This window comes from Oenanthe melanoleuca, chromosome 26 (genome assembly GCF_029582105.1).
Source record: "Oenanthe melanoleuca isolate GR-GAL-2019-014 chromosome 26, OMel1.0, whole genome shotgun sequence".
Taxonomy (NCBI): Eukaryota; Metazoa; Chordata; class Aves; order Passeriformes; family Muscicapidae; genus Oenanthe; species Oenanthe melanoleuca.
Genome location: NC_079359.1, coordinates 1734503 through 1750956, shown reverse-complemented (window position 1 = coordinate 1750956; position 16454 = coordinate 1734503). Strand labels below are relative to the sequence as shown.

The following is a 16454-nucleotide window of genomic DNA, read 5'->3' as shown; positions in this document are numbered from 1 at the left end:
ATTTGGGACACCAGAGCAGCCTTTGCCACTGGATTCCAGAGGAAAGCCAGACCTTTGCACATCATCCCTGGAGCTTCAGAGGAAACTGCACCTTCTCCAGGAGCACTGCTCCAGCTGAACCACATCTGCCCCTGCAGGAGGATGCAGCCACCATTGAATGGGACTGTGCCAACACCCTGACTGACTGACGGGTGTCAGCTTGGATTCTGACTCTGGCAGGGCTGGGATTGTTCTGTGTAATACTGCATTGCTATTTGAATTTTCCTAGTAGAGAACTGTTATTCCTAATTCCCATATCTTTGCCTGAGAGCCCCTTAATTTAAAAATTACAATAATAATTTGATGGAGGGGGGTTTACATTCTCCATTTCAAAGAGAAGCCTTTATTGGCAGACACTTCTCCTCCAAACCAGGACAAAGGCACAGAATAAATGAAATTGTGGCTGGGCTGGGCTGACCTTTGGAGGACCAGCCTGAGGCAGGCAGGAACAGGGGCTGCAGAGCCTGGAGGTTATTCTGGGATGGGGAAGCTGTGTGGAGCCATCTCCCAGCTCCATCTCTGCATCCCTAAATGGCACAGACATTGTTCAGCAGTTTTCAAAGATGCTGATAACAATGATACACATTCCCTGGCACTTATTAAGCTGATGGCTTTTAAACATTAAATCCCAGCTATAATTAAATTAACTAAAATTTGTTTTATTAAAAAAAAAAAAAAAAAAAAAAAAAAAAAAAAAAAAAAAGAAAGAAAAAGAAAAAGAAAGGAAGTGATTCTAAGCACTTCCCAGTAGCATTTAAAAGGTAAAGGGAATTGCCTGCAGGCCCAAATAAGCATTGCTGCAGATTGCAGCCAGCACTAATTAGCTAATGACTGAAGCTGTGGTCAGGGGACCACAGGGGAGGGAGGAGGGACAAACTTCATCCCTGGAGAGAGCTCCAGGGGCTGGGGCTGTTTTTCCTGGAAAGGGATCCTCGGCTGTCCTCTTGCAAAGCCAGCATGCCCTGTGCAGGAATTCCTGCTGAAACACAGAGCATTGCTGTCCTGGCTGTGAAGGGCTGATTAAAGCCTGCTCTGTTTTGGAGGAGTTGAAGAGGTGCTTGCTCACTCGATAGATGGCTGCAGGACTCGCCCTTGTTAGGCACATCATTCAAAAATTATCTATTGTGGCTGCAAAAAAATAATTCCGAGCCATCTGGATTGGTGCTAATAACTGTGAGCAGCAAGGCTTTGATTTCCTTCATTGCTGCCTGTCCCAGGAAGCAATCCTGCCTTAATGAGGGCTTGTTCCTCCTGTCAGGACGTGGCTCTGTGGGAGATGTGCAGCAGCAGGAGGGAACTTGCTGCTGTCCCTGCTGCAGATCACAGCAAACCCAGCCCTGCCCCACAGGAGTTTGCCCTCTCCTACCTCTCTCTGGATTCCTTCCCTGGCTGGATGCTGGAGCCACTGTGGTGGAGAGGGACAGACACACAGACAGGCAAGGCCAGCCCAGGCTGGAGGATTTTTGTTTCCCAGTCAAAGTCAGGAGTGTGGAAACCTTGGAAACTTCACCTGTCCATGCCCCATCCCACCTGCCTCAGAGCCCCTGAGGGATAAACTTTAATCACACCATTCCACCCCACTGCAAGTATCAAAAAAAACCACTGTATGCCAACAAAATAAATACATAATCACTACTAAAAAACCTTAAAAAAACCCAACAACTATTAGTCCCTTCAAAATATAAAAACCTTAACCCAACACAACACAAAAAAATCCCCCAAATCCACCACAAGCAAACACTGCACGGCTGGGTCAATCATTTCATACTGGAGAGAACTTTGATAACCCTGCACCTGCTAATTGAGCCACTGATAATTAATGTGTGTTTTCTGTCCCAGGGTGTGCTTGGCAGCACAGACAAGGGAAGGAAGGCTGGGCTCTGGGAAAAGGACAGGGAACACAAATCTCTGTCTCATGGAGTGACCTCAGGTGCCTGAACCCCCCCAGGATTTCTCTTTTCTCTTCCTCCCCAGATTAACCTCCTGCCCTCCCTGTGCTGGGCTGCTGAGGGAAGGCAGAGACACAAAATCCTCTCTGGAGCACGAGGTGAAAACGCTCTGGAGTCGATAAAGATGCCCCACATAAACCTGGAAATGTGACCCAATAAATCCCAAAGGAGGGGGATTTCGGGGTTGGTTTTAATCCTTATTGAACAAGCTGGTTCTGCTCCTCAGCTCTGGGGGTCTCTGCACTCCTGGGAGAGGCACAAACCCCCAGAGCTGCAGGGACCAGCCTGGATTGAGCAGGACAAGTCTTTGCTGTCTCTTTGCTGCTCTGAAATGACTCATTTTGTCTTTCTTATCTGTCCCCTGGAAACCTGTGTCCTCACATCTGTTCATTGATATGCCAGAGGGGGAAAAAAAAAGTAGAAAATAAAGAGGTGATGTCATTTCCCTACCAGCTGGGGGTTCCTCCTGTGCTCCTGACCAGCTGATGCTGCAAAGTTTGTTTCCATAAGTTGCATTATTGCCTTTTATCTGCTTTTCCCCACGGCACCAACGTCTGAGAGCCAAATCTATTTTTATGAAATTGCCCTGTACAAAAAAAGAAAAAAAAGAAAAATAAAGGACAAAAAGAAAAATTTAAAAGGCCAGCGAGAAGAAAAGGTGATGGGTTAGATTTAAAACATCACAACAGCTCCTTGGGCTCCTTTCTGCCACCAGCTTCATTCCACAGTGCTTTGTTCCTTTGTCCCCTGGTTTTCCATGGTCTGGCTTGTCCTGGCTTTTGTCACAGCTCCCTCCTATCCTGTGCTGAGTGTGAGGCTCTTGGGGTGCCCTCACAGAGGAGCTCAGAGTGCTGAGAGCAGGGCAGAGCAGGGACCCTGAGCCCTGGGAGAGTCCCTGTCCTTCTGAACAGAGCAGGGGATTTTTTATATAAAATTATCCATGCCAAGGGCTCAAGTCCTTCCCTTGTGCAGAGCAGATTTATTGCATTCCTTGGCAGTCCTGGAGCTGTTCAGTGCTGCCTCCCAGCCCTGTTTGTGCATTTTAAAACAGAGAGGGAGGCACTTTGCTAATCCTCTGTGCAGCCTGGTGAAAACTTTCAGCTTCCCTTGGAACAGCAGCTTCGTGTTCTGCTTGGAGCTCCAAAAGGAAATTATGGTGATTCCTTCTGAAAGCCGAGGAGCTTTAAATTCCAGATGTACCTGGCTCTGCTCCTGCTCACCCAGGTGTGTGGCTGCTGCAGAGGTGACTTTGGGCAGGGCTGGGAGATGTGGGAGTGCAGCTTTTCCTCCCAGGGGGATGAAATCACCCCTGGCTGCTCCTGGGGCTCCCCAGAGTGGTGTCAGGAGTGGGGGGAGCACAGGGAACAGGCTGGGGCTGAGTTAGAGCTGAGAGCTGGCACTGACATGTGGCCTGGGCTGGGAGCTTCACAGGAGGGCTCAGAAAGGCCAGGGAGAAAGGACAGGACAGCTTCAGTCCTTTCTCGAGTGGATAAAAGCACCTTAAGGACACATTAAGGCAGAGCTGTTGGTGATAAAGGCCAATGAGGCTGTGGCTGAACCTTCTTTGGCTCCAGGGCTCCTGAGCCAGGAGAGCTGAGGGAGCTGGGGCTGTGTTTGAGCTGCTCTGTTCCCTGGGGAAGGGCTGGGTTTGTGTGGGGTGGGGATGGAGAGCCCAGCCCCACATCCCTGCCTGGGGAAAGGGGAAATCCTGTGGGGAGGGGCTGCCCTGAGCACCCCACCATCAGTCCTGGCACTCCCAACCCACTTCACAAAGGAGAAAAAAGCCCAGCTAGGTATATTAACCCTTAATTAATAATCCTGATCCTAATCCACTCCTGGTCCCCTGAAGCTTCTGCTGGCAGTGATGGAGCAGCAGGACCTTGGGGCCTGGGCACTGCTGGGGGAGGCAGGGGCACTTTTGGGATGTCACCTCCTGCACCAGCACCCTTAAATCAGTTTAACCCAGTGGTTTCTCTTCAGCTGCACAGGGAGCAGCAGAAGGTTCTGTGCTCAGATAGAGTCGTGGTGGGATCTCAGCACCAGAGGGACAGCAAAAAAACAAAAGATCCTGAAAAATGACATCTGTGCAGCGTGGAGCAAAACCACAGTGTGCAAATCCTGGGTGAACAATGTCATCATTGATGTGGCTCATGGCCTTCCACGGCTTTGGGAGTTTTAGGTGCTCTGGAGTGTAATGTGATCCCCTGGATGTGCCAGAAAAGGAGAATTTCCTCTTGCAGAGGCTCCAGCTGTTTCCTGCCCTGTTCCTTTGCAGCAGGACAACACACTGTGCTCCTGAAACAAGTCAGTCAGGCCGAGCCAAACCTCATCATGCAGCTGGAATTCAGCTGGAGCCCGGGGCCAAGCCAGAGGAGAGCCAGACCCTGCAATATCTGAGAGGGGCTCAGGACAGCCAGCCCAGGCTCCAGCTCAGGGGTTTGGGGTTTCTCAGGGGTTTTTCAGCTGTTCCCTGACACAGGAGGCTGTGCCAAGCAATATTTGCCATCACACCCTCAATACCAGTGGAATTTAAGCTGCACTCATGTGCTGTGCAGGATTTTTGGAGATTGACCTTTCCCACTTCTCACTCCCTGGTAAGAGCTTCTCCTGCAGCTGTCAGGGAGGGGAGGATTTGGCTGGGCTGTCCCTGGGCATGCACAGGAGCTGCTGCTGCAGAACCAGCAGGACTCATCCCACCTCCTCCTCCTCTGCTCCCAGGAGACACAGCAGCCACAGCTCCTCAGAACCTTGAACTGCAAATGCAAATCCCCACCAAAAACTGCATTTCCATGCTGCATCTTTCATCTTTTATGTAATTCTCAGCTTCTGTCCCCCCTAAGAAACTCCTGGGCTTTTCCATGCACTAACAGCAGAGAAAATCAAGGCGACAATAAAGGAAAAGATTTGATGTCTCTAAAAAGACAGTGGGAAAAGAGTCACCAGTTCTCCTCTTCTCAAAGTCTTAAAAAACCAGAACCTTGGCTTGGAAAAATCCAGTAAAACACGGAGAATGTTTCTACAAACTTGGTGCTGTTGCCTCACTGGAGTGCTCCAGGTAACCATAAACTATATTTATATAGCTGATCATTGAGCTGGGTTTGGGATTGGCCACAATGTATAATTCAGTAAATAACCTTGAGCATAAAAATGAGATTCTCCTCCAGAAAACTCTTTAATCTCCCTTGTTTTTATGGATCAGCAGAGGTGTCAGAAGTTTGACACTCCAGATAATTGAGCTCTTGCATTTAGAGCACAGCCTCCGAATAGTGGCAACTTTGCTTTGAAAGAGTCTCTCTAAACTTTGGGTTGACAATTAGCATTTCAAAAGGTTGCAGCTCCGGAGCTGCCATCCCCTAACACAGAGTTTGAATCAAATGTACAGATTAATAGCACAGCACTGAAAACAGCCACAAGCTCTCCCTGCCTTGGAAGGGCTCCTGGCAGCTCCTACTCGGTGGAAATGTGGAGTTGGAGACACCTGGACTCCTCGGGGGTGGTGACAGGATGGGGACACTGCCTGGGGCTGCCCCAGCAGGATCCCAGAGCCTCCCATCCCACAGGAGGTGTGCAGGGGGACAGGGCAGCTCTGTCCAGCACAGCAAATGTCCCTTTCCACGGCCAGGTCACAGGAGGGAGCTGACCCACAGGGATTTCAGCAAATCCCACCAACTGGGGCCTCCAGGGGAGGTTTAGATTGGATGTTAGGAGCATTTCCAAATATTGGACCAGGCTTCCACTTGCAGGAGTGAGGCTGCAACAGCTGCTGGGGGAATTCCATCCCAATTCCATCCCAGCCCCTCTGCACCTCACAGGGAACAATTCCCAGCCAGGATCCCACCTGTCCCACCCTCTGGCACTTCCCTGTGTCCTTAACCCTCCTCTCTGCTCCTCAGGCTCACGCAGTGCTGGGGACACAGCCCTGAGCAGGAGCAGGAGCTTTTTCCTCTCCTTTAAGTGCAGCCAGGGGGGTTTCTCTGCAGCCCCTTCTTTAATCACCCCGCTCAGGCAGGACGCAATCGGCGCTTCGGGCAGAATTAAAACGAGCTGGTAATAGTGATTAGGTAATTAGCAACTACCAGGAGTATTTAACCTTCCTGGTGACAGCGTGTCTGACATCACCTGCGCTCGTGCAGGCTCTGTGAAAAGAATTAACAATTTTAAATTACCCCATTTGAGTTATTAATTATGAAATAGAAGTCGGCCCAGGAATGGTGGCAGTGCTGCCCGGTATCCTGGTGGGTTTTTTCCACCTCTGCACATCTTAAATCTGTGTATTTTCTGCCTTCCATTTCACTGGAAAATTGGAATAGGATTGCAGGGATTGAAGGACATCTGCTGTGGGAAAGTCTGGCTGCATCCCTGGAATTGTTCACAGCCTGGATGGATGGGCTGGAGCAGCCTGGGACAGTGGAGGTGTCCCTGCCATGGCAGGGGTGGCACTGGGGGGGCTTTAAGGTCCTTTTCAACCCAAAACATCCAAAGATTCTATTCTGTAACCTCACTGCTATCCCTGCTGCCACGAATGATCAGGAAGGAACATTTCCTTTCCCTCCCCTTTCACCTGAAAATACTGAAATCTTGCATGGCCAAGTATTTTGATTTTTTTCTTTTCTCAGTGTGAATGTTTTTCTCTTTGGAGCAGTGTCCATTTTCCCCAGAAATGATTTTCCTCTCTGCACAGACATCAGTGCCAGGGGTTATGGAGCTCAGCCATTGATTCCCTGGCTCTGGGTGCAGCAGATCCCAGAGCATCCCCTCCCTGGGGCACAGGGGGTGCTGGAGCCTCCCCCCTTCCCTGGGGGATCCTGACAGAGCAGGACCTGCAGATTCACGTTCTTTAGGAGAGCTGGGAAGAGGAGACTCTCACGGTGAGGATTCCCAGGCAGCTCATCAGGGATATTTATATCCCGAGCTCGAGCCCTGCTCCAAAGGAAGTTTGCAAACATTTGCTCCTGTAATGCATGTTTACAGCTCTGGAGTTTGCTTCCATAAATTTCCCATTTAGCCATTTCATGGGCTGTGGAGTGGCTGTGTGAGTGCATAAATCTGCTGCTGGCCAGCCCTGCCATCCCCCCGGGTTTCTGGCTGTCCCACCAGGCTGGCCCTGTCCCTTCCTCCAGCCCAGGCACGGCTCAGCTCCCAGCTCCTCACCCAGCCTCTCACCATTAGCACTAATGCATTAATGCATTGCTCAGTGGGAAGTGAGCTCCTCACTATTACCTTGGACACTCATTTAGCTGAATTTGATAGTGACAACACATTGACATTGGTAAGGTTAATGACCCAATCCTTTATTTCATGGAACGAGTGGAACAACATTTAGTACCTTGTTCTGCCGTGTCCCCGAGAGCTGCAGGAGCTGCTCCTTTAATGGCACCGTGGCATCTTTGCCCTTTTAGTAATTGGCACCATGAAAATATTCTCTAGGTCCTGTCACAATTGGTTAGGATTGCGTTGAATTGCCAAAAAAAAAAATTACTTTTATTTTCATTTTTTGATCCTTTTACAATGAGTGAAGGCGAAACTTGATCCCTGTGGATGTGGGAGGCTGGCAGCTCAAAATGAGTGGGGAGGTAAAGTCCTGGTTCCTGGTGTGGAGCTCTGCCCTCACCTGACCCACAGATCCATGGGTTCCACAGGAATTCACCCCATTTCTGCTGGGTTCTCCTGCCCAGGGAAACACAGACCCAGCAATTCCTGGGAGTTCTGCCCTTCTGAGCACCCAGTGCAGAGAGGGGATCCCTGCTGGAGCTGGGGGAACTTTAAGGAATTCTCTTTCTCCCAAAAGGCTGGAAGATGAAAAACGTGTGTGATGAATTGTCTGCTCGGTGCAGGGAAGCACAGCACACTCTGAAGTGACACCTGGGAGCACAGAGGTGCCATTTGGTGGCAGTGACCCAGAAGACAAGCGCTGTTTCCTCCGTGGGACCAGGAGGTGTGAAGTAAAACATCATTTCTGTGTTTGCAGCAACAACAAAAAATCCTTGGCTAGGGATTTGTGTCGTCCTTCTCTCACCTTCCCCCTGATTTTAAATTACCCCTGATTGTACAACAGCTGCTCCCTTCACGCCTGCATATGGCTGCCTCCTTAAATCTGCATTTCTGTCGAGGGGCTGCATACAAATACCCAGCTGAAAGTTTGCTTTCAAAGGTCTGATTAACCAACTTACTGTGGCAAAGAAAAATGAGTATTGACATGACTGGAGGAGCTGCCAGGGAGGGGAAGGGGGATGGAGAGGAATGGTAATGACAAGTGTCAGGCAGGGACACTGCCAGGGCCCCGGGATGGAGCAATCCCAGATCAAACCCCACATCTCCAGACAGCAGCCTGTGTTCCATTCTTGAACTCAAAAAATAAAACCTTCAAAAAAGAAAACCTTCAAAAAATAAAACCTTCAAAAAATAAAACCCTCAAAAAATAAAACCTTCAAAAAATAAAACCTTCAAAAAATAAAACCCTCAAAAAAAAACCCTCAAAAAATAAAACACTCACAGATGTGAAATTCGCAAAACATGAGAGGAATGTTATTTTTTTTTGAAGGCATGTGAGAAAAATTCCTCCACTTGACATGCTCAGAATGTCTCCTCACCAGGCATTTGCTACCCAAAATACTCAGCAAAGATTTCCAGCAAAGCTCTGGGTTGGGAGTGTGTAGGATGGCAAGATAAAGGAGTGTCTGCCTGTGAGCTCTCGTTGGTAAAGTTATCTCTCTTTTGATTTTAAACCTTAAAAAATAACCATATAAAAGCACAGAACTGTCCTCTGATCATCTAAATCTGTTTCTAATCTGCTATACAGCTTTCTCTGCTGTCTCTACAGGATGGATTAGCTTTTAGTTTATGGTAGAGGAAAAGCATCCCTGTGTGTATGGGAGATGGAGGCCAAATTCCAAGGGTTAAACCACAGAATTTTGGATTCCTTGCTGACTTCTCTTGTACCCAGGGGCTGGTAATTAACCTCTCAGTGCCTTGACCTCCAATGTGACTGAGTATTTTGGTTATTTTATTATTATATTTCATAATTCCCAGCCCAAACCCTTATTTTCAGCCGCTCAGGTGGCACCGGCTGAGCGATGCCACCTCTGCAGGGGACAGATTTGGGCACTGCCAACAACCCCTGGTGCCACCCCTGAGCCTCCCCGTGCCCAGCTCTGCCCGGGGGACGATGACATCCAGCGCAAGGGCACGGCACGAACACATTTATTCATTTATCCCCCAACCCCCCGGCTCTCCACCTCCGCTCCCCAGCTGAGCCTTTCTGGAACAGCCTCTATATTTGTCTGCTGCTTCCCTGAACACCCATTATTATGTGGGATAATAATGCAGGAGCCGTGCTCGGCACCTCTGCTCGGTGGCTGGATGGTCGCCGGCGGCGGGGGGTGATAAATGTGGCGTGAGATGCCTTTTCCACAGCGAACTGCAAATTGCCTCGGCAGCACGGCCCACAAAGGGGGCCTGCCGAGCACATTTATCTCCCATTGTCGGCCCGAGGAGGCAAAGGGAGAGGAGCAGGCATCCTATTTTTAAAAAGTCACATTTGATCTCGCTCGGGCTCCGAGTCCGGAGTATTTTAAAGGAAAGCGCGGCGCCGAGGACGCGGCGCGGATAAAGGGATTTATTTTTAACTGCAGCCAGGGTTCACGACCATGGGAGCATTTCAATTTTAAGCCACTCAGTTTGAATAATATATTTCAGCAAAGCGAGTGTTATGTCATCTAATAACTCCTGGGTGGGAGGAGAGGAGCAGGGAGAGATCTCCTTCCCAGGAACTGCCAGCACTTCCCACGGCAGGAGCAGCGAGCAGAGATTTGGGGTTTTGCTCAGCTCAGGCCTCAGAGAACAGCGAGATGGACATTGCAGGGAGCAGAGTGATGGATCTGAACTGGGAAATTTGGTGATGGATCTGTGCTGGGAGCCTCGGGTGATGGATCTGTGCTGGGAACTTTGGTGATGGATGCTGGAGAGGGGATTGGGGCGTTGGGTGATGGACTGAGGGTGGCACAGGGCACCTGGGATGTGTGGCAGCCTTTGTGTCTGGCATTCCCTGCCCTCTGTGCCTTCCTCTGAACGGCAGCAAATGAATTCAAAGTGGGAGTTTGGGGTGGGGTTGGCAGAGGAGCCCTTCCCAAACCCCCAGCAGGGCACAGCTGCAGCCAGGGCATGGCCTGCGGGGTCTGCTGAGCTGGATCCCGGATTTGTGGGGATGTTTCCAGGGATAAATGCTCGGCTGCCTTTAATTGTAGCCTTCATTAGCATCCCAGAGTTATTATTTGCATTACAGTAATTGTTCCCATCCTCCTCCGAGATCCTGGAGCAGCAGAGCCGAGAGATGAGGTGGGAGCTGGAAATGGGACTGGGAGCTGGAACCAGGGACTGGGACTGGGAACTGGAATCAGGGACTGGGAATGGGAACCGGGGACTGGGAATGGGAACCAGGGACTGGGAACGGGAACCAGGGACTGGGAATGGGAACTGGAATCAGGGACTGGGAACTGGAATCAGGGACTGGGAATGGGAACCGGGGACTGGGAATGACAATCAGGGACTGGGAGCTGGGACCAGGGACTGGGAATTGGAATCAGGAACTGGGAACTGGAATCAGGGACTGGGAATGGGAATCAGGGACTGGGAATGGCAATCAGCGACTGGGAATGGAAATCAGGGACTGGGAAGTGGAATCAGGAACTGGGAGCTGGGACCAGGGACTGGGAATGGGAATGGGAACCAGGGACTGGGAATGGGGACCAGGGACTGGGAATGGGGACCAGGGACTGAGAATGGGAATCAGGGACTGGGAATCAGGGACTTGGAACGGGAACCAGGGACTGGGAGCTGGAACCAGAGAATGGGAATGGGAATGGGAATCAGGGACTGGGAATGGGAACCAGGGATTGGAAATTGGAATCAGGAACTGGAAACTGGAATCAGGGACTGGGAATGGGAACCAGGGACTGGGAATGGGAACCAGGGACTGGGAATGGGGACCAGGGACTGGGAACTGGAACAGGGACTGGGAGCAGGAGAATCCCCTGGGAATGCCGCTGGGAGATGGGGAAAGGCAAGGCTTGGCTGCCAGCACCCCCAGCAGCTCTGGGCTCTGGAATCTCCCGTGGAAATGCGTTTTGCCCGCGCTGCCTCCCCTCCCAAATCGGGTTAGCAGGATCACCGAGGCGCCTTCGGAGCACACCGGGGGCTGAGAGGGAATTATTCGGAATTAAGAGTGTGCAAATGGAAGCAGATTAACTCTCCTTGCCTCAGTGTCCCTCTTTGTGAGAGAACCTCCAGTAAATGCTGCTGTGAAGGGAGGTTTAATTTATTTATGTCATGCCTAATTAACAGTGCGAGATCCTGCCTCAGAAAGGGGATTATTAGCTACAATAATATTATTATTCCAGCGCTGTTGATTTTAGCTGAACTCTTATCAATAGGTGATAAGTACCTATAAATCAAGGAGGGATTACCAGCACCCCAGGGCAGCAGGATCAGCACTGGGAGGTGGGAGCAGATCCCACCCAGCCCGGGGTAAATGTGCTCCATCCTCTGAGCAAGGAGTTATTAAAGAAAAACACAAACCAACCTGCACTGTAGATCCATTTTCCCACAGCTTAGTTGCAAACACATCAACCAATTTACAATTCCAAGATGAATTTGAAGGATTAGAACCTATTTTTCTGTGCTAGGAGAATGAAAAATAAATAAAAGCTTGCAGGTTGTTTTTCAAATGGCCTTTAAATTGAACGTTTATTTATACACCATTTCTTTCCCAAGCACAGAAATAAAGAAGTCCTCACTCCTCTTCTTCATCTAAGATATCTTCATATCTTTTCCCATGAAAATAATTTATGTCACTGTGAAAAAAACTCTTCTATGAATCACTGATGAGTCTTTGATGCTTAATGTGCTGTCCAGCACGAGTTCTCTCGGAATGTACTTTAACAAGAAGATCTGATTTTCTTCCTACCATCATTAAAGTTTCCCCTTCAAATTTCACTTAACAAGCAAATGAATGTTCTCCCAGCATAATTATAATTTTTTTTTTTTAAAGAAGAATTTCATGTAGGAAAAAGCTTCATCCATGCTGTTTTCTGCCAGGATGGACCCAGCCAGCTGAGCCATGCTGGGATTTGCCTCCAGTTTGGGCTGGAGTGGGGTTTAAAACACAAATCTGGCAGGATTCCTGAGGAGAACACAGCAAAACCCTTCCTGCATGGCCTGGGTGCTTTTCTGGCTGGGTTGGGGTGGAAAACTGTGTTCTGCTGGGTCAGTTTTCCATGCAGGATCCCAGTGGGTGCCAGTCTGAGCACGGGGGGTTCTAGCACAGCTGATCCTTGCCCAAACCTCTCTGCTCACTCCTGAGCTCTGCCAGCACCAAACCCCCTCATCAATAACGTGTTTTATCCTCTGGCAGTAATTGCTTTGTGGTTAAAAGTTCCTGAGCTTTCCCTCCAGGAGCAGGGCTGGCACCTGGAATTCTGCATTTCCCTGATTTTCCCCTTTCTTGCTCCCTCTCACCTTCATGGCTGGGTTTAATCCCTGATTTCTGCCCTAGGCTGGAAAATCCTTTTCTTTGGGATTAATGGGCACCTATCCCTAAAATCTGAACTGGCAGAGAGTGGATAATTGGAGTGCAAGGAGTTTCTGAATCGAGGCCTTGGAGCATCACAGGCTGTACAATTTAATCTGCCAGCAGCTCCTGGCCTCAGAGCAATTACAGAGAGCAGAATGAGGGAAAGTGCCCCAAATTCCTGGACACCTGGGGGAAATGCCATCCTCAGGTCTGCCCCTGCATCCCTGGCAGTGCCCAAGGCCGGGTTGGAGCAGCCTGGGACAGTGGGAGGTGGCCCAGGGGTGGCCCTGGGTGGGATTTGGGGTCCCTCCCAGCCCAAACCATCCCAGGATTCTCTGAAGATGACAAACCTGGGTGTCTGCAGAGCTCCTAAACAAACATCCTGCAAAACAAGCAACAATAAAACACCCAGTGCAAACCTCAGTGCCTGAGAGAGAATGAATAATTAGCCAGATAATAGAATATACAAACAGCAACTGCCTTAAAAGCAGCCAGAAATACGTAGGGAACAAGGCATTGTCACACTTCTCCTCCCCCCTCTGGATTTGTCTGGGGATGCTCAAAGCCTCCTCTTGAGGAAAAAAAAGCCCTCTCATTTCTGCTCTATTTGTATGCCACAGTAGCAGTTTGGAGAAATTAAAAATAATTGATACATTCGCCAAAGCACGAGCAGGAACTATTTCATATTTTTAAAAGCTTTGCAAATATCCAGGAAAAAAACAGAAAAAAAAAAAAGTGCTGTGCCTGCATAAAGCCAGAGCTGAGATCTGCTCAGAATGATGGAATGGAGCCTTTTTTATGGGAATATCTGAGAGGAACAAACCCACAGATGGAGGAAACGTGGAGAGATCCCCGGGGTTGGGCACTTTGTGCTGGGCTGGGGAAGGTTTTCCCTTCAGGCCCAGGCTGTGCCCATCCTGCTGAGGGTGGGCTCAGTGCTGCCCTGACAATCCCTGGATCAGCAGGAATTTGGGAGAAGCATTGGTGTTGTGCGTGCATTAAATGGAACAGATCCAACCTGGGACCGTCCCTTCACTGGGACACCCTGGCAGCAGATTTTTCGTGGGGTTTTTATGGATTTCCCCTCTGCAGTGCCCTCAGCTGTGCCCAGGAGCTGCAGCAGCAGGAGCCACAGGAGAGGGCTCCAAAGGAGGGAACGAGGCACAGAAAATGGTATTAAAGATGAGCAAATGCTCCATTATTTCACCAAATTAAATGCACTTCTCCGAGTGGGGAGGCAAAAGTCAGTCATTAGCTGTCTGTAATACATGGCAGCAGATAATAAAGAGGGTTTATGATCTCTGAAAGCAAATCAGAGGATATTTAAACAACACGTCTCTCTCTGCAGGAGTGATAATTACAAAACCAGGTCAAAATGCAGAGCAGTCCAAGCCTGCCCCAAGCTCAAGCTGCTGGGGTGAGCTGAGATCTGCTGCATTCCCCGTGGGAAGGAGGATCCAGCAGGATGCAGCTGTTCCCATCCTTGCTGCTCACCTGGAGCCACAGGCCCTCGCTGTGTGGGGGTGCTGCCAGCCCAGCCCCAGCCCTGCTGCTGACCCAGCTCCCCTCTCTGCCACCCACAAACTGCAATTTCTGTGTCTCGTGCACAGTCCCCATTCCCAGCAGACACCCAGTGCTGGAGTTTTGGAGTCCCACACGGCTCCATCCAGTCTGGAGGTGAATTCTCCTGGTCTTTGTCGCTCTAAGGCCTCATGTGAAGAACACAGCAGCAAAACTCCTTCCAGGCAGCAAGGAGGAACGATTTATTGCAAAGCCATGGCATTTATATAGGACAGATTGGGAAAAACAGAGTAGAAAAGACTCATTGGTCCAAGAAGGCAACACCTCTTTGAAAACATGCTTCGTGCAAAACATCACCAGGCACACACAGCTCTGTGCTCAACACCAGGGGTCCATCTGTGTTTCCTTTCTACCTTCCCTTGTTTTGTCTCTGAGAAAGATCCCCAGCCTGGGAAAGATCCTGGCTGGAGCTGAGAAAGCCACCAGCCTGGGAAAATCCAGATTGGGTTTCTCCACGAGCCTTCAGCAGTGCCCACAGGTCTCCACAAAGTTTTTTTCCCTGGCTGTGCCCATCTGGCTCTCCTTGTCCTCATTCAGGCATTTTCACATTTTCTTTAAACAGCACAGATTTAACACGGCTTGGGCTGGGTTTAGGCAGAGTGTTTTGCTTTCCTGCTCTGGAATAACTCACTTGGCTCCAGGGCTGAGCACCCTGGGATGTGTTGGGATGTGCCACAAACCTGCTCCCACTCAGGTCAGAGGGATTTTGACCCAATTCTGGCAGGAATGTCAGAGGGAGCACAGCCAGCAGCTGGATCCTGTGCTCACCAGTGACAGATATCACCTGAGTTTGACAGACAGAGGGAATTGAGTTCTAAATCCCCCAGTTATCTTTTGCAAAGTTACCTGCAGCCCATCCTGGGGTGATTTAATGACTTTTCGGGGACAGGGACAGCTGTCAGAGGGGAGCAGCCACATCAAGCCTGGCTGGAAGCACAGGTAATGATCAGTCCTTGGGAGCAGCAGCCACGCCACAGCCTGAGCCAAGCTGAATTTCACATTCAGGACACCTCTGTGTGATCTCCCTGGCACAGGAACCCAGAATTTTACAGCATTCAGCAAAATGCTCCTGGTTTCCCACTGGTTTAGCCCAGCACAGAATTTTGCTGATAAAAACAAAGGATGAGCTGCTTGCCCAGCCCTTCTTCTTATCTAATCCTCTGTGACCCACAGTATGAAAATTGAACTGATTAAAGCTCCAGCAAACAGACTCAGGGAATCCTGGCGGCTCTTGCCCTGAGGGGAGACTGGAACAGCCTAAAAGGTCTTTTCCCTGCTCTAATTTTGGGGATTTTTATGATTCTCTTTGCTGTGGGAATAGAAAGGAAGAGGCAAAGCACCTGGACAAATTGTTTCAGGCCCTGGGTACCAAAGGAAAGGAAAATGTCAGAGCAGATGAAAATGAGGTCGCTGTGGCTGCAGGAGAGCAGCTGAGAGATCAGAGCCAGGACAGGACCCTGGGGGTGGGAGAGGGCAGAGAAGTCTCCCCCTCCTCCTCAGGGACATCCTGGGCTGCTTTTCCTTTGGCCAAAAAAAAAAAAAAAAGGAAAAATCCCCTCATGGTCCATCTTTATGTGTTGTGTCCTTTCCCAGAGATTTTCCCTCTCAAATCACCAAACCCCAGTCCTGGGGTGTGTTCGGGGTCCCTCCTGCCCCAGGGACAGCTCGGGCTGGGATTTCATGGGAGAACACTCCAGCAGCAGCTGGAATTGTGGCATTTTTGGCATTTAATGAACCGAGGGACCCTCCAGTTGTGCTATTGATGGAGCTGCATCCTCGGAGGGGCTGCAGAGCAGCCTCTAAACCAGCCCCGCTCCAGGCAGCTCAGGATGTGTCTGCAGCCATTAAATCCCAAACTGCTGCTGCCTGACAGCTTGGGGCTGGGAGAAGGGCCCCAGCACTCCCAGGAGCAGCTCAGATCCCTGGAATTTATGGAGCTCCTCGCCCGTGGTACAGGGAATAATAATTGCAGCAGGCAGCAGGGAATAACGAGCTGTGTCTGTGCTGCGCCTTGGCTTCCCTCACTTTTATGGCCCCTGGCACCCAGTGCTCGTGCTGGGCAGCAAAACATCCTGGGAGAGGCGTTTGGGATATCCTGCCAGGGAGAAATTCCCCCTGGAATTGCCAGGTGTGACCGTCTGGGAGGGCACATCCCACTGAGGGAGAGGGGATTTAACTCCAAGCACTGGAAGGAAACTGAAATTCAGAGGGTTTGGAGAAACTGGGAATTTTTTCCTAGGAAAAGGAGTGGCTGGAGAGCTGGCAGTCCCACCTGGGGACTCAGAGTCACCCCAAGGAGGGCAGAACTGGCTGCACCT

The 16454-nt window shown here is 50.1% G+C and overlaps 1 long non-coding RNA gene across 1 annotated transcript; it reads left to right on the top strand.

Moving 5' to 3' along the window:
* Positions 1-4146: 4146 nt before the first annotated feature.
* On the top strand, positions 4147-9928 carry LOC130263769 (uncharacterized). Its single transcript, XR_008842389.1, has 3 exons — positions 4147-5043; positions 6670-6856; positions 7777-9928. It is a non-coding gene; the product is annotated as an uncharacterized LOC130263769 (long non-coding RNA).
* Positions 9929-16454: the final 6526 nt, after the last annotated feature.